Source organism: Jaculus jaculus, chromosome X, assembly GCF_020740685.1.
Source record: "Jaculus jaculus isolate mJacJac1 chromosome X, mJacJac1.mat.Y.cur, whole genome shotgun sequence".
NCBI lineage: Eukaryota > Metazoa > Chordata > Mammalia > Rodentia > Dipodidae > Jaculus > Jaculus jaculus.
In genome coordinates, this window is record NC_059125.1 from 152,184,796 (window position 1) to 152,200,179 (window position 15,384).

The 15,384-nt window shown below is 44.3% G+C and overlaps 1 pseudogene; it reads right to left on the minus strand.

Moving 5' to 3' along the window:
• Positions 1 to 1,390: 1,390 nt before the first annotated feature.
• LOC101600804 lies at positions 1,391 to 1,866 on the minus strand (annotated as a pseudogene).
• Positions 1,867 to 15,384: the final 13,518 nt, after the last annotated feature.

Here is a 15,384-nt window from a genome sequence, read left to right on the forward strand (position 1 = left end):
AAATCAGTAAGAAAAGAAAAAGAAATTGGTAATTTTGACTTAAAGATGAGTCAATGTTTTCGCTACAATTTTATCACAGTATGAAATATGATGCAAACAATACATTTTGTTTTTCATGAGATTTGAGATGTCATAATTATATTCTTACATCAAGTTTATACAATGGGACTTCTGGGCTGGAGAGATGGCTCAGCAGTTAGAGGCACATGCTTGCAAAGCCTGATGGCCTAAGTTCAACTCCCTAGAGCCCATGTAAAGTCAGATGCACAAAGTGGTGTATCTGTCTGGAGTTTTTCTTTTTTTAATTTTTCTTTATTTATTTGAGAACCACAGACAGAGAGAGAAAGAGGGAAAGAAAGAGTGAGAATGGGTACGCCAGGGCTTCCAGCCACTGCAAACAAACTCCAGATGCATGTGCCTCCTTGTGCATCTGGCTAATGTGGGTCCTGGGGGGTTGAGCCTCAAATCGGGGTTCTTAGGCTTCACAGGCAAGTGCTTAACCACTAAGCCATCTCTCCAGCCCATGGACTTTTTCTTTTCTTTTTTCTTGTGCAGTGGCAAGAGGCCCTGGCCCTGGTGTCCCTGTTTTCTCTCTCTTCCCTTGCAATTAAATAAATAAAAATATTTAGATGGGGCTAGAGAGATGGCTTAGCAGTTAAGGCACTTGCCTGTGAAGCCAAAGGACTTCAGTTCAATTCCCCAGGACCCACATAAGCCAAATGCACAAGATGGCGCATGCATCTGGAGTTCGTTTGTAGTGGATAGAGGCCCTGACGTGCCCATTCTCTCTCTCTCTCTCTCTCTCTCCCTTTTTCTCTGTCAAATAACTAAATAAGAAATTCTTAGACAATGCATAAGTACATGTTTAACTTTGCTGTTGAGACAGGGTCTCATGGAGCCTGTGCTGGCCTCAGACTAGCTATGTAGCAGAGGGTACCTTTGACTGTGAACCCTCCTACCTCTCTCCATCTCCTCACTGCTGGGATTGCAGCTAAACACCACCACACTGGGCTTATGTGGTGCTGGGGATCAAAGCCAGAGCTTTGTGCATGCTAGGCAAATATTCTACCAAATGAACTACATCTTAACCTCCAGTTACTTTTCACTTATACATTCTTAGTACCATCTGAACAGGTTTCGCTATGACTATATATGTGTCTAGAGTCATACATACAAACAAACACAGTTGTATTAAGTCAGTTTGTAATGTTTGTAAGGTTTCTGTATAATAGAGGCCTGAGCACACAGAATAATTTTAACCAATTTATTTTCAATACCAGGTATTCTACTCAGAGCCAGAGATTTTTTTTTAATCTGAAAGTATATTCACTGCAAAGAAACTGACACATGACCATAAACCTCATAGAAAATTACAACCCTTTTACCTCCTTCACTTCTTGCTTTTGTAAGTCCCCCAAGAGAAACTGACAGTCTGTAATGAGTTATAAAGCAAACACATGAGTCTTTCCCTTTGGCTTCTAGATGCTTCACTGCATTGAAGTGACATTCGGTCTTCCAAACTTTTGGTTACATTAGTAGGTTCCGAACTGAGTGGACTCTTCAGGTAGGCAGTTCCTGCACAGGGTTTTACTGTCACTGGATCTATGACTCTGCCAACTTTGAAAATGATCTCCGCCAATTCATGCTTCACATGCTTTGTTCGTGTGAAGGGCAAAGTTTGAGGAGCACAATGTCCCCAACAGTGCCCTGCTGAAGGGCATCGCGAGCAAAGTATGCTTTTCGCTTATTAAAATACTTTAATAAGTAGGGATCCAGAACAAGCCTGGTCACTCTCACTTTAGCCATTTTCTGCATTGCTGTCCCCACAATCCATTTGACATGGACGGATGAGCGAACTATTGACATTATGCGGCTTTGGACACCTCCAAATTCTACTCCGGGACCAGGGCACCCGAAGCTGAAGCCGCCCAAGATTTTTTTTTTTTCTCACCCTACTAGGAACTCACAGTCTCCCAATCCTGTCAGGAGAAATACTCTGTGTGTGTGTGTGTGTGTGTGTGTGTGTGTGCGTGTGTGTGTGTGTGAAGTATGGGTGTGTGGAAGCAGGAAGAGGACTTGAGGGTTTTACTCCTTATTTCCTTGAGACAACCCTGGAGCTTGAGCCATTTGTTCTGACAGACTGGCTGAGCAGCCAGCCTCCAGGACACTCCTGTCTCCATGCCCCTTAGTGCTGGGATTACAGGTGTGCCCATGCCCAGGTTTTATTTTAATTTAATTTTTATTAACATTTTCCATGATTATAAAAAAAATCCCATGGTAATTCCCTCCCCCCCACACACTTTCCCCTTTGACATTCCATTCTGCATCATATTACCTCCCCATCACAATCATTGTACTTACATATATACAATACCAACCTATTAAGTACCCTCCTCCCTTCCTTTCTCTTCCCTTTATGTCTCCTTTTTAACTTACTGGCCTCTGCTACTAAGTATTTTCCTTCTCACGCAGAAGCCCAGTCATCTGTACTTAGGATCCACATATGAGAGAGAACATGTGGCGCTTGGCTTTCTGGGCCTGGGTTACCTCACTTAGTATAATCCTTTCCAGATCCATCCATTTTTCTGCAAATTTTGTAACTTCATTTTTCTTTACCGCTGAGTAGAACTTCATTGTATAAATGTGCCACATCTTCATTATCCACTCATCAGTTGAGGGACATCTAGGCTGGTTCCATTTCCTAGCTATTATAAATTGAGCAGCAATAAACATGGTTGAGCACGTACTTCTAAGGAAATGAGATGAGTCCTTCGGATATATGCCTAGGAGTGCTATAGCTGGGTCATATGGTAGATCAATCTCTAGCTGTTTTAGGAACCTCCACACTGATTTCCACAATGCATGCCCAGCTTTGAAAAACATATTTTATTTTTATTTATTTATTTGAGAGAGAGAGAGAGAGAGAGACAGAGAGAGAGAGAGAGAGAGAGAGAGAGAGAGAGAGAGAGAGGGAGAGAATGGGTGCGCCAAGGTCTCCAGACACTGCAAATGAACTCCAGACGCGTGTGTCCCCTTGTGCATCTGGCTAACGTGGATCCTGGGTAATCAAATCTGGGTCCTTTGGCTTTGCAGGCAAACGCCTTAACTGCTAAGCCATCCCTCCAGCCCCCAAGCCCAGCTTTTTACATGGATGTTTGGGGTCAAAACTCGGGTCCTCACGCCTGTGCAGCAAGCACTCTGTACCCTCTGAGCCATCTCACCAGCCCCTAAAAATGCTTTTCTGCACCTTCTGGGCTTGGTTACTTCACAACTCTGGCCAATTATAAGACACCAGGCATCAAAGCAAACAAAAGCAAAGGGCTTCATTGTGTGAAGGAGCTAACATTGCTGCGGTGATCATGGTACTTCCTCCTGTGGGTTATTATAAAATATCATGACCGTTACACTGCCAAAGCCCAGGGGCATTTCTTGTTCTGGAGCACCTGGCACCTATGATCTTATCTTAAGTACCCGGCCAGTGTCCTTTCGCAATCCTTTTTGATAGTGGACTTCTCCAAAATCCATGCCACAATGAATAACAATGCTGATGAAGGTCTTCATATGGCAGATGGCTGGGGAACACTGATTTGCTTCAGTACATGCGAACAATTAGCAAAATGTCTCAGGATGATCATGAAAGCTACCTGCGTGTTTCTGTAAATGCCCTTAGTGTGTGTGTGTGTGTGTGTGTGTGTATGTAGGCTTTTTAAAGTAGGGTCTCACTCTAGCCCATGTTGACCTGGAATTCAGCAGGTAGTCTCAGGCTGGACTCGAACTTGCAGTGATCCTCCTACCTCAGGCTCCCAAGTGCTGGGGTTAAAGGCGTGTGCCACCATGCCCAGCCTATATATATTTTGGTCAAAAGGAATAAGTCCTGAAACATGCTAGGATTCAGATAAATCTCAAAACATTATGCTGTCAATAAGTTAAAAAGGAGACATAAAGGGAAGAGAAAGGAAGGGAGGAGGGTACTTAACAGGTTGATATTGTATATATGTAAGTACAATGATTGTGATGGGGAGGTAATATGATGGAGAATGGAATTTCAAAAGGGAAAGTGTGGGGGTAGGGAGGGAATTACCATGGGATTTTTTTATAATCATGGAAAATGCTAATAAAAATTAAAAAAAAAACATTATGCTGTAAGTGAAAGAAAGCAGACACAGAAGTGAATAATGTATAATTCCTTTTATTATGAACGATGCAGGAAGGATGAATTCATAGATACTGGAAGATTAGGGAGCGGAGAGAAGCTGCGTAATGGTGATATGGCTTCTGTTTGGAAGTAGATTCTTTTGAGGGTTTCATAGCATTGTAACACAGTGCATCAAATGCCACAGCATCGTACGCTTTAGCATGGTGAACTTTATGGTATACGAACTTCACTTCAGTAAAGACTATAAGATGTTTTCATATTTGCAAAACTTCTTGGGATGCATTTTATTTATTTATTTAATTTACTGACAACCTCCATACATACATACAACGTGCCATGATTTGGGAAGAATTTTTTTTTTTTGAGGTAGGGTCTCCTGACAGGATTGGGAGGCTGTGAGTTCTTAGTAGGGTGAGCAAAATGAAAATAAATTGATTAAAGTTGTTCTGTGTGTTCAGGCCTCTATTATACAGAAACATTACAAATTGACTTAATACAACTGTGTTTGTTTGTATGTATGGCTAAGAGGTTAAGGTGCTTGTGTGCAAAGCCTTAGGACCCAGGTTTAATTCCCCAGGACCCACGTTAAGCCAGATGCTCAGTGACACATGTGGCTGGAGGCCCTGGTGAGCCCATTCTTTCTTCCCCCTCTCTCTTCTCTCTATCTCTCTCTGCTTGCAAATAAATAAAGAGAGAGAGAGAGAATTATGGAATCATCTTAGGTATCCATTAACAGATGAATGGATAAAGAAAATGTCTTATAACCGTGCATGGTGGTGCACACTTTTAATCCCAGCACTTGGAAGGCAGAGGTAGGAAGATGGCAGTGAGTTCGAGGCTACCCTGAGACTACATAGTGAATTCCAGGTTAGCCTGGGCTAGAGTGAGACCCTACCTCAAAAAAAAAAAAAAAACAAAAAAAAAACAAAGAAAGAGAAAAATGTCTTAGGTTTTATTTAGAGTTTTATTTAGCCATGAAAGAATGACATTATGTTATTTGTATAAATTTGCATGAAACTGGAGATCATCACGTTAAGTGAAATAAGAGAGACTTAGTTAATGGAAAATAGACAGGGGACTATTTCAGAAGAGGACAGAGGACTGCTTTGGGGGACAAGAGAGGAGAATAGGGAGTGAATCTGATCAAAGTACATGATATACAATATGACCATGTCATAAGGAAACCCAATTTGGGGCAGTGAGCAGGTCTTTTAAAAAGATGTAGGCCCAAGGGGATGGCTAAGTGGATAAAGTACTTGCTGTGTAAGCATGAGAACTGAACTTCAAATATCCAGCACCCACACAAAAGCCAGGTGCAGTAGCCCGTGTCTGTAATCACAGAGTGCCCCTAAGGGAGATGGGAGAGAGAGACCAGAGAATCTCCAGGAAGCTCATAGGCCAACCAGCCTGGCATACACCGAAGAGAACAATGAATGATCCTGTCTCAAACAAGGTGGAACAGACAGCTCCTGAGGTTGTCTGACCTCCACATATGCACTGTGCCTCCCTCTCCCTCTCGCTCTCTTTTTTTTTAAAATTAATTAATTTATTTATTTGAGAGCGACAGACACAGAGAGAAAGACAGATAGAGGCAAGGAGAGAATGGGCGCGCCAGGGCTTCCAGCCTCTGCAAACGAACTCCAGACGCGTGCGCCCCCTTGTGTATCTGGCTAACGTGGGACCTGGGGAACCGAGCCTCGAACCGGGGTCCTTAGGCTTCACAGGCAAGCGCTTAACCGCTAAGCCATCTCTGCAGCCCTCGTTCTCTTTTTAAAAAGCTAAAGTCTGGAGACAATAACTGTAGGTTGCTATTCAGATAAATGAGCTTCAGAAAGTCACAAGTTTTTTTTTTTTAATGCTGTAGATGGATCCTGGGGCCTCACACATGCTAAATAAGTGGTCTACCATTGAGCTACATTCACAATCTACAATTGTCTTTTGCTAGAAGATTTTGCGTTATGACTGTATTAATCTTGACTTTATTTATTTAAACTATAAAATGTATTTCTAGCTAAGCTGAAGTAGAATTTCTTTTTTTTTTTTTAATGTTTTTATTTATTTGAGAGCGAGAAAGAGGCAGACAGAGAGAAAGAGGGAATGGATGCACCAGGGCCTCCAGCCACTGCAAACAAACTCCAGATGCATGTGCCACCTTGTGCATTTGGCTTATATGGGTCCTAGGGAATCAAACTGAAGTGCTTTGGCTTCACAGGCAAGCGCCTTAACCACTAAGTCATCTCTCCAGCCCCTGCACTAGAATTGCATGTGAAGTCTGCATTGTGGTCCAAAGATGTGCTCTACTCCTTCCCAGGGGCTGTTTGGTTTCAGAAAAAAGTGGCTACTTGCATAAATCTATCCAGGGTGCTGGCGCATGCCTGGTACTCCCAGTATTTGGGGAAGGCTGAGACAGGAGGATTGAGAGTTCAGGGCCAGTCTGGGTTATAGTATGAGCTTGACGCTACACAATAAGATCCTGTTTGGCCAGAGGAAAAAAGGAAAGAAAGAAAATGGTAAGGATCCATCAGTTAATCCTAGCTGATTTTCTTGTTCCCAAAGTATAAATTATACGTCAAATTAGTCATTACGGGGCTTCGGATATAAATCACAGGTAGAATGCTTTCCTAGCATGCATGAGGCCCTGGGTTTCACTCCCAGTACCAAAAAGAAATGAATAAGTATATAACCTCACCACAAACATGACTTGCCAAGTTAAAACTCAAACGACCAGATTCAGGATAGCCAGCATCACAGCACAAGGACTGACTTCGAGGAAACGGGCTGAAGGCTGGCCTTCACAAGGCGACTTTAGACTTACCAGGCTGCTGTGGGTCTACTGAAGATAAGCTCTCTGCCCTGTCTCTCTGAACCACAAGTAGGAGAAATATTTCTAGAAAAACGGAAGCAAATATATCTTTTATTGCACTGCATATAAAAAGTTACACAGATAAAATGAATACACAGGAGAAAAGATAAGTAAATATACAGAACAGGCAAGAGAATACACAACAAAAGCACATATTGGTCCCTGCACTACAAGAAATAGCTACTGCTTAAAGGAATGTTCTTTGGGTTTCTATTAGAAATTTCTCCCCTAATTGTCCCAATTAAAAGGAATACCATATTGTATCTATAATATTTTTAGGTAATTTTAATTGAATATATAGTATCAATTAAGGTTTTGAACACTTTCCAAGGTTTGTGAATAAAATTTTAATTTAAGAATCCCACAAATAAAATTAATAATATTTTTATTTAAAAATATTTTGGAGCCAGCCGTGGTGGCTCATGCCTTTAATCCCAGTACTCAGGAGGCTGAGGTAAGAGGATTGCCGAGAGTTTGAGGCCACCCTGAGACTACATAGTGAATTCCAGGTCAGCCTGAGCCAGAGTGAGACCCTACCTTCAAAAACGAAAATTTAAAAAAAAAAAAAAAAAAAAAAATATATATATATATATATATATATATATATATATATATATATATATATATATATATATATATATATATATATATATTGGGGGCTGGAGAAATGGCTTAGCTGTTAAGCGCCTGCCTGTGAAGCCTAAGGACCCCGGTTCAAGGCTTGATTCCCCAGGGCGTACACATCTGGAGTTTTCAGTGGCTGGAGGCCCTGGCATGCCCAATTTCTCTCCCTCTTTCTCTCTGCCTTTCTCTCTGTGTCTGTCATTCTCAAATAAATAAAAAATGAACAAAAAAAGTTTAAAAAATATTTTGGGGCTAGAGAGATGGTTTAGTGGTTAAGGCGTTTGCCTGAAAAGCCAAAGGATACAGGTTTGTTTCTCCAGGACCCATGTAAGCCAGATGCACAAAAGGGCACATGCATCTGGAGTTCATTTGCAGTGGCAAGAGGCCCTGGCGTGCCCATTCTCTCTCTCTCTCTGTCCCCCTCTTTCTCTCTCAAATAAATAAATAAAATATATTTAAAAATTAAAAAAAAACAGCATCGTATGGCACATGACTGCTATATTTAAAAAATATATATTTGGGGGCTGGAGAGATGTCTCAGCAGTTAAGGTGCTTGCCTGCAATGCCTAAGGATCCAGTTTCGATTCTTCAGTACCCATGTAAGCCAGATACATAAGGTGGCACATGTGTCTGGGGTTAGTTTGCAGTGGCTAGAGGCCCTGATGTGCCCATTTTATTTCTATGTCTGCCTCGCTCTCTCTCAAATAAATAAATAAAATATTTTAAAGTATTTTTGTTAGCTAGGTGTGGTGGTTCACACCTTTAATTCCAGCACTTGGGAGGCAGAGGTAGGAGGATTGCCGTGAGTTCGAGGCCACCCTCAGACTACATAGTGAATTCCAGGTCAGTCTGGGTTAGAGTGAGACTCTACCTCAAAAAACAAAAACAAAAATACTTTTGTTTATCTGAGAGAGAGGAAAGGAAGGAAGATAAAAAAGAGAGAGTATGGGCACATCAGGGCCTCTTGTCACTATAAATTCCAGACTCATGTGTCACTCCATATGTCGGGCTCCATGTGCATACTGGGGAACCGATGGGCAGGCTTTGCAAGCAAGCACTTTCAACCACTGAACCATCTCTCTAGCCCTGAATTAATAACCTTTCCCCGCCCTTTTCTTTCTTTCTTTCTTTTTTTTTTTTTTTTTGAGGTAGGGTATCGCTCTACCCCAGGATGACCTGGAATTTACTATGACATCTCAGACTGGCCTTGAACTTACAGTGATTCTCCTACCTCTGCCTCCTGAGAGCTGGAATTAAAGGCGTGTGCCACCACACCTGCCTTTTTTTTTTTTTTTTTTTTTTTGAGATAAGGTCTTGCTCTAGTCCAGGCTGACCTGGAATTCACTATGCAGTCTCAGGCTGGCCTTGAACTCATGGCCGTCCTTCTACCTCTGCCTCCTGAAAGCTAGCATTAAAGGCATGAGCACCTGGCATGAATTAATAAACTTAATACAAAAATGATGAGGCTGATGTGGTGGTATATATTTGTAATCCCAGTTACTCCAATGGCTGAGGCAGGAGGATCACTAAATCCCAGGGCTCAAGATGTGAGCCTGGGCAACATAGCAAGACACTGAAAAAAAATAATTAAGAGTCTGGAGAGATGGCTCAGTATGTAAGAAGATCTGAGTTTGATCCCCAGCACCTGCGTAAGAAACTGGTGTGGGGCTGGAGAGATGGCTTAGCGGTTAAGCCGTTTGCCTGCAAAGCCAAAGGATCTCAGTTCAATTCCCCAGGACCCATGTAAACCAGATGCACAAGATGGCGCATGCGTCTGGAGCTCGTTTGCAGTGGCTGGAGGCCCTGGCACACCCATTCTCTCTCTCTCTCCCTCTGTGTGTGTCTGCCTCTTTCCCTTTCTCATGCTCTTAAATAAATAAATAAATTGGTGTGGCCACACATGCCTATAATCCAGCACTGGGGAAGGCAGAAACATCCACAAAAGAATTAAATAAAATTAAAACCCCATGATGAAGATAATGTGAATGTACTGTATCATCACTGAATTGTACATATGAAAATGGTTAAATGATAATTTTGTTGTTACCTTGAAACAGGGTCTAACCTTGTAGCCCAGATTGGCCTCTTGGCAATCCTCCTGCCCGAGCCTTCTAAATTGCTGGGGTTATGTGCACAAACCACTACACCAGCTTGTTTTTTTTTTTTTAATTTAAAAAATGGTAATGAGATTGAGATCCCTGGGTTCAGGCAAGAGTGGGAATGCAACCCTAACTTGAATGTTCCTAATTCTCTCCAAAGCATAAAATCCACAAGCACAAACGATTCTTTTCTCGTTGTGTACCCCAATCTACAGCTTCCAAGAACCAACAACCCCAGATAAGGGGGAGGGGGAACAGGAAACCTGGGTGTGGCAAGGCAGCGAGGTCCCAGTTGTCCCCAAGACGTACCAACCAGGATTCAGTCGCGCGGACAGATGACAGCCGGTCCAGAGCCGCCAGGGCCCTTGCTGAGGCGGGGAGAACACAGGTGCCTAAAGCGAAAGTGGCCTGGGGCAGCCGCGCCCAGGGGCTTGCAAGCGAGCGGCGGGCAGCGCCACGAGAGGGCACCCAAGAGCCAAGGAAGCTGCTCATCTCTTCCCGTTCCCCGAGGGCGCCTGAGCTAAGGGCGGGCAGTTAGGAGCCCAGTCATTCAACAACAGTAAAAACAAAAGCAAACAAAAGTGAAAGCGCTTCATCTATGCAAAGGGGACAAAGCCCCCATAAAGCAAAAGGCCTCGGCAGCAGCAGGGCATCAGCAATGCATTTCAATGTCCCGAGTGATCATGGACCGGGTGTGTCTGAACCCATTCCTGCCATAAATTCTTTCTTTCTCTTCCTTCCTTCCTTTCTCTCTCTCTTTCTTTCTCTCTCTCTTCGTCCCTCCCTCCCGTCTCTCTCTATCTTCTTTTTTTCTTTCTATTTATGTGTGTGTGAGAGAGAAAGGCAGATAGAGAGAAAATGGGAGCAACAGAGCCACCAGCCACTGCAAGCAATCCCCAGACACATGCACCACCCAAGACCCTATAAAGAGCTGGTCAGGGGGGCTGGAGGGATGGCTTAGCAGTTAAGGCATTTGCCTGCAAAGCCAAAGGACTCAGGTCCGATTCCCCAGGACCCAAGTTAGCCAGATGCACAAGGGAGCGCATGCGTCTGGAGTTAGTTTGCAGTGGAGGGAGGCCCTGGCATGCCCATTCTCTCTCTCTCTCTCAAATAAATACAAATTAAGAAAAAAAAAGAGCTGGTCATAGCCACACATGTTTGTAATCCCAATCTTGTGGGGTGTAGAGGCCACAGGATTGCTGGGGCATGTGAAAACCGATGCTCTATGTTCGGAGAAAGGTTTCCACTCAAGGAAGTAGGCAGGTTAACAATGGAACAAGGACACCTAAGCTTCTTCTCTGGCCACCATGTGTGCCTGTACATACATGAGCATACCACCCCCCCCCCACACACACACAAAAGAGAGCTCATCCTGAAATTTCCAACCATCACAATTTATTACATCTCTCCTCCCTCTTGCACTGAAGTGATGCTGGTTTCTTCTTTTCTCTGTCCTACAAGAAGAGCCAAATTTGAAAGTGTGTGTTAAAGGGAAGCCGGTAACAGCTAGATCTGGGAGGGCAGCACACACCAAGATGCAAAATCTCTAAACGCAGGAAGAATCCACCTACTCCCAGCTGAGCCCACCTGACACTATCAGGCCAAGGGGCCAGCAAGCCCCAGGCAGGTAACAAGAAGTGACTGACCCGGTCTGACCCAGCTTCAAGCTCACAGGCAAATAGTGTGGGGTGGGCCTCTTCGGAGTTTGACAGAAACATAGTTCATATATATATTATATAACATATATAATATATATGAACCATATATATATATATATTTGTTGTTGTTGTTGTTTTCGAGGTAGGGTCTCACTTTGGTCCAGGCTGACCTGGAATTCACTTGCAGTCTCAGGGTGGCCTCAAACTCATGGTGATCCCTCCTACCTCTGCCTCCCGAGTGCTGGGATTAAAGGCATGCGCCACCACACCCAGCTTCATATTTTTGATTTTATATTCATCCAGTGGAGAGCAGAGGACAGCTGCATGTGGCAAGCATTAATATCACTGTCACAGACCCCCACACTCCCCTCCTTCTTATGGTTCACATGTGAAGCCCCAAAGGCTTGTGTGTTGGAGGTGTGTTCCCTAGCTGGTGGACTCACTCACTGAGGGGCAATAGGATCCTGAGGGCTCTGACTTCTTCAAGGGCACAACCTGTTGATGGGGTCATAATTTGATGGCATTATTGGGTAGTGACAGGAGGTGGGACCTGGCTGGAGGCGGTTGAATTGCTGTGGATGTGCCTCCAAAGGGTACTTCATCCCTGGCCCCTCTTGTCTGTCTCTTGTCATCCATGAGATGTCGCTGACACCACAGCTCCTGCCTCCACGATGTTTCTGGCTTGCCCCAGGCCTACAGGCAATGGAGCCAGTCAGGGGCTGAAACCCTTGAAACTGTGAGCCAAATGACTCTTCCACCTTGTAAGCTCTGCCTTTGTCACAGCAACAGCAAGTCTACCTTTTGTGTGACTTTTCCTGGGGAGGTGTGAAGAAATTGCTATTCACCTTAGATAGAGGGACACTGACACACCAAAGAAAGGTCTCCATTCAAGTCTAGCTTGGTGAACCGATGAGTGACTCAAAAGCAGCTACGCCACCCCCAAATCCCCCAGGCAGCTGTGGCGCAGCCGAAGAGTCACACGCGGCATTGATGACTCAAAAGACCATACCGCTTAGGAGTCCCCTCTTCCTATCCTGCCTCGTGGAGGGGGGAGCCTTGTGAGGATCTGGGGACAATTTCTGAGTCCCTGTGAGCTCTTTGAGTCCCCACTCAGTGAGGGAATGTTAATGGGCCAGATTTTGTGAGGGTCGTCTTCTGGTCATTCACAGCTATCTTGATTCAAGATGGTGATAGTTATGCACAACCCTGTGGAGACAGCCGCACAACACTTGCTTGGGTAGCCTGTACACAGCTCTAGGTTCAAATCCCCAGCACCATGTAAAGCTGGCATTGTGGCACATGCCTGGAATCCCAGCACTCAAGAGGCAGAGGCAGGGGGATCAGAAATTCAAGGTCAGCCTCAGCTACCTAGCAAGTTCCAGGTCAACTTTGCCCCCAAAATAAAATATGGACCAGATTTAGAATATAACTCTGCTTCTGGTTTTTCAAGGTAGATTCTTGTTCTAGCCGAGGCTGACCTGGAATTCACTATGTACTGTCGGAGTGGCCTTGAACTCACAGAGACTCTTTTACTTCTGCCTCCTGAGTGCTGGGATTAAAGGTGTGTGCCACCACGCCCAGCTCATAACACTTTTTTCAAGTAAAAAAAAAAAAGGAAAATATTTAAAAGCTGGATTTGGTGTCATGTGTGTGTAGTCACAGCTATTTGGAAGGCTAACACAGAAGGCTGGTTTGAGGACAACTTGGACAACATAACAAGATCCTGTTTCAAAGATGTCAGTTGAAAAGATAAGAACCCAAGCATGGGTGTTTATACCCGTAATTCCAGCACTCAGGTACTCAGGTGGCAGAGGTAGGAGGATGGAGATTCTGAGGCTATCCTGGGTTACCTAGCAAGATCCAGTCTCAAAAACAAACTAGCTGGGTATGGTGGGGCACACCTTTAATCCCAGCACTCAGGAGGCAGAGGTAGGAGGATCACTGTGTGTTTGAGGCTGCCCTGAGACTACATAGTAAACTCTGGGTCAGCCTGGATTAGAGCCAGATCCTATCTCGAAAAACTGAAAACCAAAAAGAAACAAAAAGATGGTTGGGTATGGTGGCACATGCTTTTAATTCCATCATTCAGGAGACAGCGGTAAGCAGATCACCGTAAGTTCTAGGCCACCTTGAAACTACACAGTGTATTCCAGGTCAGCCTGGGCCAGAGTGAGACCCTACTCAAAAAAAAAAAAATTCCCCCTAAAACAAACAAGCTGAGTGTGGTGGCTCATGTCTATGGACTAAGGGAGGAGGATTGTCATCAGTTTGAGGCTAGCTTGGCTTCATAGTGAGTTCCAGGCCAGCCTAGGCTACATAGAGTGATCTTGACTCAAAAAAAAAAAAAAAAAAAAGAATAACAACAACAAAAAATCCCAAAAACAAAATCAAAAAAACTAGAAGAAATGAAGAAAGCCAAACACACATTGCTGACTATGGTGGCACATAGCTGTCACCCCAGCACACCGAAGACTGGGCAGGAAAGATGAGGGGTTCAGTGTCGTCCTTGAGTACATAGCAAATTCAAGGCCAGTCTGGGCTACATGAAACACTGTCCCGTAAAGTAAAATCAGGGCTGGAGAGCTGGCTTAGCCCATTCTCTCTATATATATCTGCATCTTTCTCTCTCTGTCTGTCACTCTCAAATAAATAAATTAAAATAAACAAAAAATTAAAAAAAATAAAGTCAAATCAAAACAAAAAAGCAAAGCTCAAGGGCCAAACACATTTTCCTGGAACAGAATTTAATAATATTATAAATAACAGATCTGAAACCCCAGTCCTTTCTTGGTCCCACACTGCTTTTTTTGGCCTGGAATCCTGATATTTACACCCTCCCTACATTAGCTAAACATGCACTGCTTATGGCCTTGACTTCTCTGAGCTGCCCAGGCTTGTGGGTTTTGGTTTGGGGGAATCCATTCCTGCCCACCATGGCGCCCGACCTCCTTCCACCTCGCCCTGTTCTCCATCCTCCTTGTCATCACTTGGCTCACACTCGTGATGTTTGTGTGCCTCTCCCACTAGAGCAGAAGCTGGGGCTGCAGACTGTGGGGACCTCCAACTTGTGCCCTTCTCCAGTGTATCTGTGGGCCCAGAGCAGTGCCGCAAACAGGTAAGAAGCTACTGAGTGACTTGTTCTTCTATACAAAAGGGTGGACTCATTCAAGTCTTATTGTAGCACATGTTATTATCCCTACCGTCCTGACGTGGACATGACACTCTCAAATTAGTGACCACTTTCTTCAAGTGTAGATGTGGCGGCAGCCAGAAAACCAGACCTTGGGGGAGGGGGGTCTGTAGCTGACAGGGTGAAACTGTGGGTCCAAGCAAGAACACTGTACATTGCATGAACTTTTCCTGAGGAGTTACAAGCAAACAACTACTCTTCAAAGACAGGGAACCACTGACAGACCAAAGTAACAATTCCATCAGAGTCCAACTGAGTGTGGATGGGGCATATTTACAGATGTAGGGGGGATCCCAAGGTAGCTACATCATTGGAAGGTCTCATGCTGGCATAGATGGCAACTCCCCATAGCTGCATAGATGGAGTCCCCTCTTCAGCTCACTTTCCACACACACACTCGGCTGAGCACCTCCCAAGTGCACAAGATCATGGACAATTACAGCAGAATTTCACAGACCCAGCAGGGAGGTTCAGGAGTGAGTAGCTGGTGTCTCAAGCGAAGGTCAAAGATTCTTCCTGTCCCCAATCTTGTTCTTAGTCACGACTGCCCTGATGAAGATGACAAAGGCTCAGAGGACAGTGCTGTGCAACATTGGACCATACCAAGGAGGGCGCGCCGGCAGGTTTGGAGAACCTGCCCACTGGAGACGTGAACACAATCCAGTTCTTGGTCTGAGGATATGGTTCCGTGGTAGAACACTTGCTTGTCATGTTCAAGGATGTGGGTTTCACTGCCAGTATGGCAAAACAAAACAACAACAATAACAACAACTAAGCAACTCTACCCCTCCCAA